The sequence below is a fragment of the Schistocerca cancellata genome, chromosome 2, assembly GCF_023864275.1.
Source record: "Schistocerca cancellata isolate TAMUIC-IGC-003103 chromosome 2, iqSchCanc2.1, whole genome shotgun sequence".
Taxonomy (NCBI): Eukaryota; Metazoa; Arthropoda; class Insecta; order Orthoptera; family Acrididae; genus Schistocerca; species Schistocerca cancellata.
Window position 1 is genome coordinate 349,560,129 of NC_064627.1, and position 19,176 is coordinate 349,579,304.

Below are 19,176 nucleotides of genomic sequence, written 5' to 3' on the forward strand. Positions count from 1 at the left end.
TACTAAGCATTTGCTCTACTTATTTATAATCAGTACATTTATATTTTCTGACCTAAGATATTTTATCGACTTTAGGTCTTCCGCTATTATAACTTGATAATCTTGTTGAAAGATGATTTTTCTGATAATACACCACCAACTTTAAAATAATTTTTCTAGGCATACTGCTTGGATGTATATAATTTGTTCATTCTCCATATCCACTACATCAGATATTATATCTTTTAACTGTAGACATTATTTTTCCCTTTCTTTTTATTCCTTAGCCTATTGTTCAATTATTTGTTGAGATTACTCTTTCTGAATGGATCTTTTGTAATTAAGATAGTCAACTAATATATCCTCAATTGTTATATAATAATCATTAATTTCATTAGCATCTTTGTTGCGTAAACTCATGATGAGTTACTTGAAGTTTTGCATGGGCAAAAAAATCCATTCTCTTGAACTAAATTGTGAGGAGCTAATGATTTTTTTTTTCATTTTGGATGTATTCATACTCTAAAGCAAGAGGATCATCGTGTTTGATTTCAGTGTATGAGAGACCATAATTATTCAAAAATCTGATCAAATCTCTTTTTATGTTCCTTAAATTTGCAGGGTTGACGCTCTGCAACCCTGCAGTTCCATAGTGAATGAAGCACAAAATGTCATTTGTGATCAAAACATATTTTTGATTGAATAAAAGACCCCAAATGTCTTTGAACCAAGAACACAAGCTTAATTTATATTTTCTGTCTTCAATTAATTCGAAGATATTCAGCTGCGTGGGATTAGCCCAGCGGTCTAAGGCACTGCAGTCATGGACTGTGCGGCTGATCCCGGCGGAGGTTCGAGTCCTCCATCGGCCATGGGTGTGTGTGTTTGTCCTTAGGATAATTTAGGTTAAATAGTGTGTAAGCTTAGGGACTGATGACCTTAGCAGTTAAGTCCCATACAATTTCACACACATTTGAACATTTTTGAAGATATTCAGCATAGATGATTCGACCTCCATTTATGTAGAATGAAAATATATTAAATTTCTTTGTCAGTTACCGTGATGCCGGTAACTGAAATTCTGTAGGTGCCTGGAATTCCTTCTGTAATTTCCTTAAGTGTGTTATTATATATCATGATTAAAGAATATAATCCAGGTTCACTAATGAAAATAACTGATTTTTCATTACCCTTTAAGGGGAACGATTCGTTTCTCTTCAAATATTCATATACATTTTGATGTTTTTCTCTAACTTGTTTTGTGATTGCCTTTCTCGTGTTTGTAAATTCAAGAATTTTGGCAACATTTTTTCCTTTGAACCATGGGTTTTTTCTTCATCAAGCACAAAAAAAACTCATTTATTCTTATAAACATCCTTGTTGCCTTTCTGCATGAGATAAAAAAATATTCAGGTTGGGCGTTTTGACAGCAGCACTTGGTACCTCCATTTATGTAGAATGAAAAGACATCAAATTTCTTTTTCAGTTGCCGTGACGCTGGTCACAGAAGTTCTGCAGGTACCTGGAATTCCATCTGTAATTTCCTTAAGAGTGTGCTATTACAGATAACGATTTCCTTTTCGCAAAATGTGTATTGTACTGCAAACTCATATGTGAAATAGAAAATACATAGTAAGAGTGCTATTAACAATGAAAAAATCAAGAGTGTAAATATTTTATCTACACAACTATCTAAAGCACAGCAACAAGAAGGTGGATTCAATTCTTAATAAAAAAATTTATGAACAAATGGAAGAGTTGAAGAAGTGTAAAGAATGTGAAGTGGAGAAGTCGAGTGATGACTTTCATTCACACAAATACTCAAAGGATAAGCTTTCATATATTTGTAAAGAATATACTAGAATGTGTGGTAGAAATATATATATATATATATATATATATATATATATATATATATATATATATATATATATATATAATAATGAAAAAGAGCGCTTTAAACAATATATATCTAATCAAAAGACTTTCTTAAAACAGACTTCAAGTGAAGAGAATGCTAAAATGTTGGAAAAAATTATTGATGCAATGGCTGCTGAAATAGGTGAAACTGATGCAAATTCTAAAAAATTTATTGGTTGTCAAGAAATTAAGATTTTGATTGTTTTTACTCGAATCCTACGTCTACAACCAACTATCTAGTAGATGTAAGAGCTGTATTCGGGATTATTATAAACAACGAAAAAAATTAATAGAACTTCGCCTGCAGGAGCAGGCCGAAATCCTGAGACAGAAGACAGTCTTCAGACTGCGTCTGTCATGGCCAGAAAGGTTGCTTCAGCAGTTGCTGACTTAAGACCATTGTTTGATGAGCAACAAACAAACTGCAAAAAATTTATTGGTTGTCAAAAAATTGAAGATTTCGATTGTTTTTACTTTAACTGTTCAATTAGGAACAAAGTCTCAAGTAAATGTAAGATTTGTCAACTAGAAGATTGTGAAACAAGCACCAATTAACTGACGCTTAATTTTTTGAGAGCTTATTGCTTTTTATCCCTATTAAATACAAGGTTTAAAAAAATGGACGCTCTGTTGACAAAGTTCACAGCTGCCAAACTTCGTGATTACTGCAGAAGGAATAATTTACGGGTTCAGAGTAGAATTAGAAAAGCTGGTTTGAATAATGTAATCGTTTCAAATAATCTGCCTCCTCCTACAAGAACTCTCGATGATTCGACAGTAAAGGAACTTAAAGCTCTAGCTAAAAATCTTGACATTAGCGGATACAGTAAATTAAGAAATCGGAGTTAATTAATGCCATTGGATTACAAGAGTTCACGTTTCATCCAGAAGTACTGCAAGCAGCATGATTCAGATCACAATGCATACCCAATAAAAATTATTTTGTAAGATGGCAAGAACTATACCCCTTACATGAAGTCATTAAAGATCACCTAACTCACGTTGAGCGAACAGTAGGGCTGTACAAAATGACTGACAAGGCACAATGTATCTTGTAGAGGGTATAGTATGGACGTATCGGAATAGTTAATGTCGGGTGATGGTTTTAAAGTAATTCACACGACATGAAAACTTTGTGGAAACAAGTCGATTTATTGGACGCTAGTTTACCCCAGGGAAGTATTTAGAGTTGACCATGATCGGCTGGGGAATGGCAAAGGGAAGCGACAATAGGCAGCTTAGGGTGGCTCAAGCTCTGAGAAAGCGGTAACACGGCGCGGCCTCCAGCCGCCTTAAGATGAGTGACAGCATGGGTGGTTGACCCCGACCCCATGCTGGTTTACTGGGAAGCAGACGGAGAACTTGTACGCCTGTTGATAAATGTCCGTCGTCCCGTTTTAGGGAAACATGTGAGAAATCCGCGCAAAGCTTCAGTGGAGCGGTCAACAGAGGTCCAAATATGCGTGTTCGTGACTATAGCAACTTTACGCTGAATTCACAGTCCGCAGAGTCTGAAGTAAATCAGGTGAAGAGCGACAGAATGACATACGCCGGCCTCCGATGGGAACGCAGGACTGAGGAATTTGAAGTACTTTCCTGGGAGTAAGAATTCCAGAAAAATTGGTGTTTGTGCAGACGCTAACCTTGATGGGTGGCCTGGGAGGAGCTAAATAGAAGAAGTTGAGAGGAAGGGAAATTTTGTGGGAATTTGTTCACGTCCCAGAGCAGGCATTGATCGGCGCTGGGAAGCGACGCATAATTAATGCGACTTGCTCTGCAATTGGTGTAAGTGATTTTGCTGGAGGGGAAACTGAGGCGAATAGCGGACTGGGAGAAGTCCCCGTAGAGGTCTTCCGTTCCCAGCTTGCCTAGAGTGCAGACGTGGCGTTCTTTATTTAGCTTGCCTGAGAAAGTGTGAGCATATCTGCAGTTTAGGACTTAGCAAATGGAACGATTCAGCTTGGAGATAGAAAGTTTTGGTTTAGCTATGTACTGTGCAAGATAGCTAGGAGTGAATAGACGAGCGCAGCCTTGCAGCACCACGAGGCCGGCCGACGTCCTCACAACGACGCCGCCCCCCCACGCTGAATTCGGTGATAATGCACCCACTCCGGCCACTGATTAATTTGTTGGATCACGTCGGCAAAGTTTCCGCGAGGGTTTCATGGGCCGTGTATTGTAGAATTCTTCTCGCACTTCGCATTACGCCTGGGTCAGTTGATAGGAATTACTTTTCAGTTATCGCGCCTTACTCCACGCAAACGCAATTTATTACCACTGCCTGATAGTAGAGTCTTGTAATGTGATGATTGAAGGTCGGGAGTTAAAATAAATTTATGATAATCGACTGCATCTGTTTTCAGTCAAGTAGTTCAAATCCCAAGTCACTTTCTTAATTTTATGTTCAACATTTGCATCTGGTGTTCAATAGCTGAATATAACATCAATGTGCACCCCTTTTTAATTAAAAGTGATCAGTTCTGAATAAATTAATGTCAACACTGACACCACAGTTCAATCAGGAGTCACAGGGCCATACTACTTTTTTTGCGTTATCCTATATTGTGGCAGTTCTGCACTCTCTGTTGATCTGTTATTCAATTAGTTGGGGTGAACACACGCCAAAACCAGCTAAGTGACAGATGGGGTGTTACAATTTCTGCATATTTGATGATGTAATTATTGAAAAGCCTTGCCAGCCGATAGAGGAAAAATAGTGAAGCTAGATCAAATATACCCATTTGGCAGCAAAATATTTGAGCAAGAAAAGGAGACTGAGCCATCTAAAGATCATTTATTTGAGATTAAAGAAATTAGATAGAGATTTAATGAAAAATTTAAAGCGTGGTCTGTTGACTACAAAATTATGGTTAACGATCCTAATATTGCCAAACTTGATACCATTAGTGGGTAAAGAGATTATATAACGAAAGCACTCAAGCAACTAAAAAGAGAACAACTTTTAGGAAAGGGGATAAGTTGAATTTAACAATCAACAATCCAAAAATGTTTTATCCAATTTCCACAGGATATAAAGCATCGAATAATACTCAAGAGTCTGTTAAAGTTTTGTGTAATAAAATGAGAGATATCCTAACATCTAATGAGACTGTTGATACAGCAGATAACTTATTTAATATTCAGATGTTGGAAATTCCTAGAGGTGGTAAAGGTTTAAAACGGATAAATCTAGTTGAAGACAAAATGACTAAAAGATGTATCACAAGAATTAATAACAATGACAATTTGTGTTGTCCTAGAGCAGTAATTGTGGCATTAACGTACCATACAAACAACATTTTGGGCAGAGAACTAACTACACATGAGATTAAGAAAATCAGAGATAAATACAAATTACAGAAAGAGTTAGCTGACATATTATGTAAACAGTTGGGTGAATACAATGAAGAAGGGTTTAACCTGGATGACATTAAAAATGTTGGAGATTTGTTAGATATCCAGATAAATGTCACATGTGCTAAAAATTTCAATGCAGTTATCTATAGTGGCGTTGAGAGAGGAATGAAGATCTATCTGTACAAAGACCACAACCATTTTAATATAATTAACAGTATGACAGCTTTCCTAGGATCAGTGTATTTCTGTGATAAATGTAGCAAGCCATATAACAACAAGAGCGCTCACAGATGTAAAATAGAGAGAAAAATGTGCATATATGCAAAAGTCCAGAACATAAAAGTGAAGAAAATAAGATTTATTTTGAGAAATGCGATAGATATTATTATAAAGAAGAATGCTTGAAAAACCACCAATAATTTTGGGATGCAGCTTACAAATGTCAAGGATGCAAAAAGATTTGTTTCAGATGTAAAGAACATGAATGCGGCTTTGAACTTTGCAGAAATTTTAAACAAGTAGTGGACACTGGAAATAATAAATGTTATATACAACCTGTATTGCAAAAAGATAGTATCTGTCAAAGAAGTTTTGGTGAGGGTTTTATAGTGCAAGGTTGTCCAAATTATAATAAAGAAGGTTGCTATGTTAATACAGCAGTCAAAGATTTTTATATTTACCAGTGCTTCGAATGTAATAAAATAGTCACAGGTAAAGAGTTTAAATGTTGTGAAAAGGCTTCCCTAGGAAAGTGAATTGTACCTATATTGGTACTGGTACTGTGAACGGCTGAAAGCAAGGGGAAACTACAGCCGTAATTTTTCCCGAGGGCATGCAGCTTTACTGTATGGTTAAGCATGGAGAGCTGCATCAAACCAGGCTCAGGACTGAAGACAACAACAACAACCTATACTGAGAGATACATGTGGTTTGATTATGAAGCAACTCAAGAAAATGGAACACACGTTCCAAATCTCATAACTGTTCACAATTTTAAAGGTGATACTGTTTATAAATTTAAGACAAATGATGAATTCTGTAGGTGGATGATATCTGAAAAAAAAACAATGGTCACACATTCATAGCTCACTACGCAAAAGGTTACAATTCCCATTTCATTTTGAATACAATAAGACCATATACCATATACACAGGAACTAAACTGATGTTATTGGAGATCAAACAGTCAGGCATAAAAATTATAGATAGCAGTAACTTTACCTAAGGACCACTCAGTAGCTTTCCAAAAGCTTTCGGTTTGAATGAATTGTAGAAAGGCTACTTTCCACATTTATTCAATACGCTAGAAAATGAAAACTACGAGGGCTATCCACAAAGTACATTACGTTTTGGAATTAAAAATAAATAAAGTATTGGAATTTTTTTTATTATATACAGATGAAAGCCACACTTAAATACTACTTTTCTACATAGTTGCCATTTAAATTAAGGCACTTATCGTACCGATGGACGAGCTTGGAAATTCCTTCGTCGTAAAATTCGGCCGCCTGCGCCTTCAACCACGTGGTTATCTCTTTTGGGACAGAAAATGTGTGATTTTTGTGGATTTCCTGGAAAGGGGCACTACAATAAACTCTCAAAGGTATTGCCAAACTCTGCACAACCTCAGAAGAGCAATACAAAACAAGCGCAGGGGAAAGTTGGGCTCAAAGATCTTGCTGATTCACGACAACCCCCGGGCCCACACGGCAAATGCCACTCGTGAAGTTCTCGAATGTTTTAAGTGGGAGTTGTTTCCTCATCCGCCGTACAGTCCCGACCTCGCACCGAGCGACTTCCACTTATTCCCAGCAATGAAGAAGTGGTTGGCTATTCATTTTGATGACGACGCACAGCTTCAAGAAGAGGTAACCCCGTGGTTGAAGGCGCAGGCGGCCTAATTTTACGACGAAGGAATTTCCAAGCTCGTCCATCGCTACGATAAGTGCCTTAATTTAAATGGCAACTATGTAGAAAAGTAGTATTTAAGTGTGGCTTTCATCTGTATATAATAAAAAAAATTCCAATACTTTATTTATTTTTAATTCCAAAACGTAATGTACTTTGTGGATAGCCCTCGTACATAGCACTGATTCCTGATACTGGATATTATGGCATAGCTCCAGAGTTAAAGAAAATTATGTGTTCAATACGAATAAAGAAATTAACAGTTACTGTAATTCTGATGTAGATATATTAAGAAGAGGCTGTTTGGAACTAAGATAACAATTTCTAGAAATTGCCAACATTGATCCAATCTGTTATTTAACTATCGCTGGAGTTTGCATGAATGGCTATTTACAGATCTAAATATTTATCAAGAGATACAATCGCTGTTTTGGATAAAGAACAGAAAGAGAATTATAGTGAAGAATCCATAGCATGGTTAAACAGTTCCAACATTCAACATGCTCTTAATGGTGGGGAAGTAAGAAAAGCTGGTGCAAAAGTAGATGGATTTGAGAAAGCAACTAATACTGTTTATCAATACCGTGGTTGTTATTGGCATGGATGCAAAAAATGTTTCACAAGTGAGACAATTAACAATAAAAATGAGACGATGGATGACCTTTACCAAAAGACTTTGAGAAAAAGTGCAGAAATACGAAATGCTGGTTAAAATCTGTAGAGATGTGAGAATGTGACTGGCTGAACTCAGCAGAGTGTAAAAAGCTTAAGAAATTAAAGCAGTTACCTGAAATTGTTGAACCATTGAATCCAAGAGATGCTTTTTATGGTGACCGAACAAATGCAATAAAATTAAGAGCTAAAGCAGATGGTGTTAGCTCCAAAATAAAATGTATTGACGTATGTAGTCTTTATCCTATTGCGCAATTTCATGACTTTTATTCTGAACAACATCCAAGAAAAATATATAGACCAAGATATTATTCTAAAAATTGGTATGGTTCAATAAAATATAAAGTATTGGCTCCTAGAGTATTGTATCACCCTGTTTTACCTGTGAAAATAAAGAGTGATAAAAATGAGAAGCTGCTGTTTCCTTGGTGTGCCAAATATGCTCAAGAAAAAATGATGATGAAAGAAGTTTTATTGGAACTTGGACGACTGATGAAGTAAAGAAAGCTGAAGTAAAGGATATGAAATTTTTAATGTGTATGAAGTTTGGGATTTTAAAAATAAAAGCAATGTGCAGTTTAAATACTATGTCAAAGATTTTCTGAAGATAAAATTAAAGACAAGTTCACATAATTTTGAAAATGATGAAGAGTATATCAAAACAGTTAAAGAGAAAATGATATTGACTTAGATCCTGACACAATGAAGAAGAATCCAGGAAAACGAGCTCTTACTAAGACATGTCTTAATTAGTTATGGGGGAAATTTGGTGACATTAAACTAAAATATAAAGGGATTATGAAGAGTAAAAACAATGAGAACGAATTTATCTGGAGTTCTTTGTGTGATTTTTAAAATAGCTTTTCAGTGGAGGAGAGCTAGTCATTTGACAGAACATTTTCTATCCTCGCTTCTGTACGGACTTATAGCCATCCGTGGGCGGGTTTAAGACCTGTCTGGCGTGTTTCAGCCCGAAATAATGGAGCACTCTGTTAACTCAGAGGAAGGTCTCCGTGATGTGAAGACTACAGAAGGCAGAGGCCTGAAGCTCAGTGATCACTGAGTGGAAGGTGTTCGATAGGGAATGTTTTGCACTTTTTTACGAACTAATTTGGCGATTTTGAAGTAGCTTCTCGGAGGAAGTAGTAAGTTGGGGCTGGTAGTAAGTGGGTGCGTTGGGCTTGCTCACAGATAATTTAGCGAAATGGCTAACTTTCTGGCTCACCCCTCGGGTCCGCTCAGGATTCGCCAAAACCTGAGCCAGTTCGCTAAATTATCTACGAGTGCATCCAATGTACCCACTTACTGCTCAGATTCCGTGCGACTTGGTGTGTCTCGCGCTAAGGTAATCAGGAAGTTTGAGATTGTGGAACTGGGAATCAAGGTCCCAACATTCAAATCTGTAAAAGCCTACATATTCACAACTTTGCATAGTTTCAGCGACATTCTCATCTGACATCCAAATCTCAAAGCCCTACAAATTCACAACTCGGTTTCTGGTGAACCAACAGGCATAACAGATCAACTGATCAGTCTTAGTTTCTGTCACTGGCACTAAATCCACAAAAATTGCAAAAATGCGTGTATGTGTGTAGGTAGGTATGTTCCACATCTCCTTGTAAACCACTGGACCGACTTCGACCAAACTTGATTTACATATCACTTACTGTTTCGTAAGTATAGCTGCGAGGGTAAGAACAACCTGCCTATGAAAGGGTTTGTGGGTGGTGGTGAGAAAGGACTGTAGTCCGCGACGCAAGAATACCCACACTATATTCAACCAGAATTTGAGAACGACAGCACTTAGTAACTTGCAAAAACTTTGCAATTAATTCCAAACTTTTACGAAACATTTTCTCGTTGACAACCCTCATAAAATTATGAAAAGAAAAAAGGTTACGGCTTACTAATTTTCGCTGTTCATGGAGTAAAACTGTCGCATTAGTCATGGCGTTTTAATTTATTACTTCTTTAGTACGAACGATATTCGTGACATTTTGTAGACAGTATTGTCAAATAACATTAAATGTACCAGAAAACTTATATCGCTGTGAGACAAACGGTTCAGGAAATATGACGTCATAAACCTCATATATGTGAAAAACTGCCGCATCATGCGTGATGTTTATTACATCGTTACTACTAACCCTATTCGCTACACATTTCGATGGAAGTGTCCAAACGTACCACATAATGTATCTGGAAAATTATATTGTAGGAAACACTGTTCAGAAGATATGACATCATAAAACTGAGCTGCATGAAAAAGAAACCTCAGGCTGAAATTCGCTACAGATAAATGTGAAATATATGTGCAAATATATGTGAAATACGTTCAATACGTATCAAATATGTGCGAAGTGTGTACTCTGGCAAAGCTGCAAGTTAAAAGTTCCTCCTAAAACCTGGAGAATTTCAACCAAACGTGGTATATACACATTACTTATTATCTGGAAAGAAGTACTATCAGGGTAAGAACCACGAGCTTGCTATGTGACAGAGGCAGAAGGAGAAGAGTGGGTGGCGTGGCGGTGGTGAACAGAGAGAGGAAGGAGCAGATGGACGCAGATAGGAGGGAGGAGGAGGTGAACAGAGGGAGAGGAGAAAAGAAAGAATATGAGATTGACAGAGAGAGGGAGATGGACAAGGTAGACCATGAGAGTGAAGAGGAGGAGACAGAGAGGGATGAAAGAGATGGAGATAGAGTGGGGATGAAGAGATTCACAGAGTGAATATGTAGAGGAGATGGAGAGAGGGAGGTGGGGAGGATAGAGGGGGTGAGGAGGTGACAGAGGAGCAGAAGAGCAAAGAGAGGACCGAGGAGCAGGTGGACAGGGACAAGAGCAGGAGGACATTGACAGAGAGTTGGTGGAGGAGGAGATGGACAGATCGGAAGGAGGACATAGAGTGATAAAATACTGGAACAAGTAAATCCCTGAGCAATACCAAGTACCGATCTAGGAAAGCCATAAAAGTCCATTGCAAAAACTGTACATGCCTAAAATGTCTGCAGAACAGGGCAGTGATCACTTTGTAAGTTAGCTGTGTTGTATGATTTTAGAGAGTAGTCGACAGTTTATGTTCATTTGCTATGGATATGACTGTATTTGATCCTAGATAGAATTTTCTCATTACGGAAAGTTACATAGAACCTACTGAACACATCTGCTACAGTCAATTTTTTCACATCTAACTCATTTATTTTCGTTAAAAAAAATTGAATTTTGTAACAAATAAATTAGAAAATTTAGAGAAATAAATATTTTTTCCTTATAACGTTTACTTATTATTAAAAAAATAGTCTTTTCACGCAAAAGAGCACATAAGAAAATAAATTTAATACTTTTTATGAAAGTTGCACATGCGAAAAAAATTTAATTCATTCTCACAAAGAATATTTCATATTAAAATTTTACTAGATTGCTAGTAGAGTGTATTTTATTCTAAAAAGTGAAAGTAAGAAAAACAAATGATTCAGCATCTAAAACTTCAAAATAACCCTCACGTTGTCCTTAACACGACTTGTGTTTTTTTTTGGACTCCTCTGACCGTATGCAGACAGTGCTATGCGAAGTTCTGAATCTGAAACGCTTCATTTACTGGTACTGTTATTAAGTACGAAGACGAGGGTATTAATTGGGCGATCTCTTGTAATAGCTAAAATCCATTCAACAGTAAAGATCACATAAAATGTTACTTTGCTTAAGACAACCACTTTGAACAAACATTGCTATCATCTTCAGGTCTCAATAATCTTTTTCTTATAAAATGTGTTCATTTTAAACTGAACCTCATGCCATGATGTCAATTGAATACACATCAGCACATTATAAAAGGTTTGACATTGCTAAAATATTTAAAAGTACCTTCTTTAAAATATTTTAGCGATGACAAACCTTTTATTATGTGCCGAGTTTTATACACTTGACATCTTGACATGAGGTTAAGTGTAAAATGAACACCTTTTACAACGGAAAGATTTTTTAAGACCTGAAGATGAGACCAAAGTCTGTTGAAACCGGCTGCTTTAAACAAAGGAATATTTTATACGATCTTGGTATTGAATGGTTTTTAGTGATCCTAGATAGCCATCTTTAACAAAGAAGAACCATATTATTCATCTAGCTACTCACTGAGAAAGGAATCGTAGTGAAGACAACAGTAATATTTTCCAGTGTTACAATCTGCGCTGAAAGTCTCCTTCTACGTGACCACAGCGGCAAGGTGTTTTGTGAATACACAGTCATTAACCTAATAAATTCACCCATCTGGTTAAAGATACTTGCAACAGTAGCGGGATAGAATTTTTTTTTAAGCCATACGACGATGCGATCACATTTCATGTAACCGTGATGTTATGTGAAGGCATAACTAGAGCAGCTCAACTTGCGATTGTAGAAACTAAACGCACTCCTCGCAGGGTTTCTCAGAACTCATTTTTGTTGATATGAGGAGCAGCACGATCTGGAAACGTATTGGGTGTGAATCTGTTAGGCAGATGTGCGCCTTCTTGGGGAGACAGGTCGCGGGTCGGCTGCAGCAGGTGTGTGGCGACAAGCGCCGTAATTGGGCGGCCCAGGAGGAGGCGCTGAGATATTGCCGCTGGCAGGTGTCGCGGCGCGCCGCCGCACCGCCCTATTGCCCCCCTAAATCACAGCTGCGGCCCGCGGGGGCGGTAATAAGGCCCGGCTTCGACAGCTCCGGTGCCGTCATTATCACCGCCAGAGGCGAAAACATTTATACCTAAACTGTATGTCGAGATCAAGTTTTATTTCTACAAGTGGATTACGCGCGTCAGCAGATCGCTATCATCAGATCAAAAGATTAAAAAGAAAGGTTAATAAAATTGTCAAGTTAAGAAGTGTATGATTGTACCGAGTATAAGCACATACTCATTGAAGTATCCGTTTATCCATTTGAGGAAATAAAATGCGATCTAGACAGATAATTGTACACTACTGGCCATTAAAATTGCTACACCAAGAAGAAATGCAGATGATAAACGGGTTTTCATTGGACAAATATATTATACTAGAACTGACATGTGATTATATTTTCACGCAATTTGGGTGCATAGATCCTGAGAAATCAGTACCCAGAACAACAACCTCTGGCCGTAATAACGGCCTTGATACGCCTGGGCATTGAGTCAGAGCTTAGATGGCGTGTACAGGTACAGCTGCCCACGCAGCTTCAACACGATACCACAGTTCATCAAGAGTAGTGACTGGCGTATTGTGACTGGCGTATTGTGACGGGCCAGTTGCTCGGCCACCATTGACCAGACTTTTCAATTCGTGAGAGATCTGGAGGATGTGCTGGCCAGGGCAGCAGTCGAACGTTTTCTGTATCAAGAAAGGCCCGTACAGAACCTGCAACATGCGGTCGTGCATTATCCTGCTGAAATGTAGGGTTTCGGAGGGATCGAATGAAGGGTAGAGCCACGGGTCATAACACATCTGAAATGTAACGTCCACTGTTCAAAGTGCCGACAATCCGAACAAGAGGTGACAGAGACGTGTATCCAATGGCACCCCATACCGTCAGACCGGGTGATACGCCAGTATGGCGATGACGAATACACACTTCCAATGTGCGTTCAGCGCGATGTCGTCAAACACGGATGAGACCATCATGATGCTGTAAACAGAACCTGGATTCATCCGAAAAAATGACGTTTTGCCATTCGTGCACCGAGGATCGTGGCTAAGTACATCATCGTAGACGCTCCTGTCTGTGATGCAGCGTCATGGGTAACCGCAGTCATGGTCTCCGAGCTGATAGTCCATGTTGCTGCAAACGTCGTCGAATTGTTCGTGCAGGTGGTTGTTGTCTTGCAAACGTCCCCATCTGTTGACTCAGGGATCGAGACGTGGCTGCACGATCCGTTACAACCATGCGGATAAGATGCCTGTCATCTCGACTGCTAGTGATACGAGGCCGTTGGAATCTAGCACGGCGTTCCGTATTACCCTCCTGAACCCACCGATTCCATATTCTGCTAACAGTCATTGGATCTCGACCAACGCGAGCAGCAATGTCACGATACGATAAACCGAAATCGCGGTAGGCTACAATTTGACCTTTATCAAAATCGGAAACGTGATGGTACGCATTTCTCCTCCTTACATGACAACATCACAACAACGTTTCACCAGGCAACGCCGGTCAAAGGCTGTTTGTGTATGAGAAATCTGTTGGAAACTTTCGTCATGTGCCGGCCGGGGTGGTCGAGCGGTTCTAGACGCTACAGTCTGGAACCGCGCGACCACAACGGATGCAGGTTCGAATCCTGTCTCGGGCATGGATGTGTGTGATGTCCTTAGTTTAGTTAGGTTTAAGTAGTTCTAAGTTAGAAGTTGAGTCCCATAGTGCTCAGAGCCATTTTTTTCCTCATGTCAGCACGTTGTAGGTGTCACCACCGGCGCCAACCTCGTGTGAATGCTCTGAAAAGCTAATCACTTGCATATCACAGCGTCTTCTTCCTGTCGGTTAAATTTTGCGTCTATAGCTCGTCATCTTCGTAGTGTAGCAATTTTAATGGCCAGTAGTGTCTCATTTCTCAATGTTAATGTGGTGAAAACCTACTGTAAGAGAGAGAGGGAAGGTGGCGTTGGCTGAAGCAGCACTTTGAGTGTGGCACCTGAGTGGCTTGTCGTAATCCACATAAGAGAAAAGTATTGGCGGAGCTTTGCAGGAATATATACAGTCAAACAAAATTTATGTGGTGCTGATTGGCCGAAAGACGAGGCATCAGATCCCTCCCTTGTATAGCAGCTTGAATGTCAGAGCCGACAAGTTAGTCACGGCGGGGAGGCCATCAGCAGCAGACTTTCGTCGATTGAGTCTCCTGTTCATTATATTACCTGTTGAATTTCTCACGTTAAAAGCAGAATCGGTATCGGTGGCGTCAGTGATTAATAGATCAAATGGCTCTCATTAATTGTAATCAGTGTTATTGTTTAAATCGCATTTTCGCGGTCCATTATTGTGAGGTCACGTATTTACGTAATAAGCGTCTTCTGCGTAATCTCCCCACAGTTGCAGAGTGGGATGCTAATATACAGGATGTTGATTTCGGTGCTTGTGTTGACATGCGTCTCATTGCTCTACACTACTAGCATCAAGCACATCAGTACGTAGCATCAACAGGTTAGTGTTCATCACGATCGTGGTTTTGCAGTCAGTGCAATGTTTACAAATGCGGAGTTGGCAGATGCCCATTTGATGTATGGATTAGCACGGGGCAATAGCCGTGGCGCGGTACGTTTGTATCGAGACAGATTTCCAGAAAGAAGGTGTCCCGACAGGAAGACGTTCGAAGCAATTGATCGGCGTCTTAGGGAGCACGGAACATTCCAGCCTATGACTCGCGACTGGTGAAGACCCAGAACGACGAGGACACCTGCAATGGACGAGGCAATTCTTCGTGCAGTTAACGATAACCCTAATGTCAGCGTCAGAGAAGTTGCTGCTGTACACGGTAACATTGACCACGTAACTGTATGGAGAGTGCTACGGGAGAACCAGTTGTTTCCGTACCATGTACAGCGTGTGCAGGCACTATCAGCAGCTGATTGGCCTCCACGGGTACACTTCTGCGAATGGTTCATCCAACGATGTGTCAATCCTCATTTCAGTGCAAATGTTCTCTTTACGGATGAGTCTTCATTCCAACGTGATCAAATTGTAAATTTTCACAATCAACATATGTGGGCTGACGAGAATCCGCAAGCAATTGTTCAATCACGTCATCAACACAGATTTTCTGTGAACGTTTGGGCAGGCATTGTTGGTGATGTCTTGATTGGGCCCCATGTTCTTCCACCTACGCTCAATGGAGCACGTTATCATGATTTCATATGGGATACACTACCTGTGCTGCTAGAACATGTGCCTTTACAAGTACGACACAACATGTGGTTCATGCACGATGGTATTTGAATCTCATCCCTGTATCACACGCGGCCTGGGTTTCATAACAAAATTTAAACTGTATGCCAGGCTACAACTCACCTATTGTGGACTTTTTTTTCATCTTATGACTGGTTTGATTTAATTTTCCAAGAATTATTCTCCTGTGCCAACCTCTTCACGTCAGAGTAGCACTTATAGAGTATGTCCAGCATACGGTGGCTAGTGCGCAGTAACGAATTTTCGTCCGAGGTGCTAGGCGAGTTGATTCGTTTGCCCGGAAGGGGCGGCCGACAGTTGCCCACTTTTGGCCAGTTGGCGATTCGCTGTACTTGTAGAATCGAGGCACATTCCCAGCAATTTTTCTAAAACAATTTTACAGAAACTATTCGATAAAAAATCATTTTTGTCTTACTTATATCTTTATTAGTCAGATTCATGATGAAATGTCCATAATTTCATTAATAGCCATAGTTATTGCGATATTTGCGTTTAAGTAAGATACTGCATGAAATTCGGAACGATTTGTAATGAAAAATAGGCGTCCATATAGTGGAGTAGTGGTAATTTTCCCTTTGATGCATATTACATATGTTGCTGCATATGAATGTATCTGAATTTTCCTGTAGACTTGAGTGGAGATCTCTATCTGTCAACGCTTGCGTCAGTGATAAAGCCAGACAGCAATATCCATAACATTCCTGAAACAAAATGGTTTCAGATATCGAAAAGAGATTTTGCAAATGATAGCACAAAAAGTGGAGTGTATTTTGCTACATGTTTATTACGGGAAACTTCGTTATGTACTATGTTATTCCACTAAATACAGAGTTTTCGATGAAAGAATGCAATTATTAAAAGTAATCTGTAGGTACTGAAATGAGAAGTTCTGGTGGCTTTGGAAAAACATAAGTGGAGGCTGTAACGCCCCAAGGGCAGAAAACCCCAATTAACAAAATTTGTGAAAACTCAAAGTAGGGAAGTGAGTCACCTTGACAGTGACGGCAACTATTGAAGATAAAATCTACACTGGTAATATTTTGATTAACACCTATATTATCCAAATACTGAGAATAGCATACAAAAAGGGAAGATAATAGGAAAGGATTATCATAGATTCTTTATCAAACATCTATAGAATAAATTCAAAATCATATGAACGAAGGTTAAATTCAAGAAAGTAATTCAGTCAAAGATAACATTTACCATGGAAGAGAGTTGTAGCCTCAACGAAAACGAAATTCAATGCGACTACAATGCAACTCGGATATGGGAATGTTCAGTTAGTTAGTTGCTTTCGAGTCACTCTAGAGTACTTCTACGATAGTTGTCTGGACACAAATGCTATTAGATTGTTTCAGTTTTGGAAGTTTGATAAGTCGTGAGGTAGAGACTGAAGTATTGCTCAGTCATTCGGCTGATGAAAGTCAATCTTTACCGTTCTCAACGCGACGGTATAGTAAGACGAGTGTTACACTTGAGTTGAGTGATATTGGTGTATCGGACTTTGCCTTCGTAGTGATGAATAGTTACAAACCTTGAGAGCAATGAATCAACGACAGAAAAAAAATTCGTAGTCTTGAGTAGGACACAATAAAATGAAGTCACGAAGAAAGTACGCCGATTGGTCAAAAGTTGTCGTCAGCGTCACGATTACTGAACAGAAGTTAATCTTGAATGACATACCGGTGTGCGTGTGTTGTAGGGACAAACAGTTAATTACAGAAAGAACAATAAAATCTGAATCAAAAGGTAAATCTTACATGTCTCCTAACTCATTAAACGGACAATACAATATGTGTTAATGCACGTTGATTGGTTCTATAAACATTTTAAATGACTAAGTGTATACATGAATAATGGACAGTGAAGAGTGATTAAACCAGTATTACGGCTCATTAAAAAAAATACTCCAATATAAGTTATCTCTGGAGTTACGTCGGACCGTTGTTAATAACTGGATATAGCAACGGCATAGCAACGGAATAGCAGACAGTAAATTTTCATACTCGCTATGTACCATGTGAAAAACGACCGTAATGATGAAATCAAGAATCAAGATTTTATTTCATCACGGAACTACCGGGTATAAAAATAAAAATAAACGACTGCAATTTGCCAGTTTGCACAGACTGAGAAGACTGTTGCGGACAGATAACAGAATATTTCTAAACCACGCGAGGAGTTGTGTTCTTAGGAGAGTTACAGGTGGTGTTCCACGTCACACCGACGGGGAGGGGCGTCGTCACGAGTCGCGTCTCTTCCTGGCGAGTGAAGAAGAAGGGAAGGGACGCCACGAGGCGTTACACGTTTATTTTGTATTTTTCATAAGTTATTGACCTTACTTGTCCTGAATTCATCACTTTGAATAGTTGGCAAACCATTGTTCCAGACTTCTGTCGGAAATGCGTCTGCAAAATATATTAGTGAGGTAGCGTTGTGTAGTCTCCGCTGTGTTTCGGCAAAAGAAAACAATGTTAATGCAGAAACAAGAGAAATGTAGGTTTTATTCAAAATTCACCCCTCATGATGCTTTCCAGAATGTTTAAATGATTGACAAGTCAGGCGAAAACGTATAGCTGCATAGCTGCTTTTGTTGCATTTTAAGCCGAATTCTTTTTAGACACTAATCAAAGCAGATGTGACAGTAGATCTTTTTGGATGCTCACCATGCAAGTGTGGACATTTACAAAAAAGTGTGAGCATAGGCTTCAGTTTAAAGCGGCACTTCCCCTCCAGTGCTCGGCATTGCCGCCTGCCCGCAGCCAACTGCCACCACCACTGCTTCCCCCACACTTGCCGAGCTGACTTTTTCGTTTATTGGCCTCGTTGCTCTGTGCGCATTAATTTGATGAATATATTCCAGTCATCCTCAGCGTACAGATTGAATAACATCAAGGATAGGTTACAACACTGTCCATTCGCTTCTCAACTACGAATTCCCTTGCGTGTCATTCGACTGGTTTCTGTGTGGGTTGTAAATAACCTGTCGTTCCCTGTATTTTATCCCTGCTACCTTCTAACTTCAAAAGTGTAGCCAAGCCGACATAGTCAAAATCTTTCTCTAAACCGACGACTGCTATAAACACACAATAGTCTCTCTTAGAGTATTTCTGATGATATATGTGTGTGTGTTTATCTTCTTGATAGTCATCTATCATCCCCCCCCCCCCCCCCCCAATGAACCATGGGGAGGCTTGCGTGCCTCAGCGATACACATAGCCGTACCGTAGGTGCAACCACAACGGAGGGGTATCTGTTGAGAGGCCAGACAAACGTGTGGATCCGGAAGAGGGGCAGCAGCCTTTTCAGTAGTTGCAGGGGCAACAGTCTGGATGATTGACTGATCTGGCCTTGCAACACTAACCAAAACGGCCTTGCTGTGTTGGTACTGCGAACGGCTGGAAGCAAGGGGAAACTACAGCC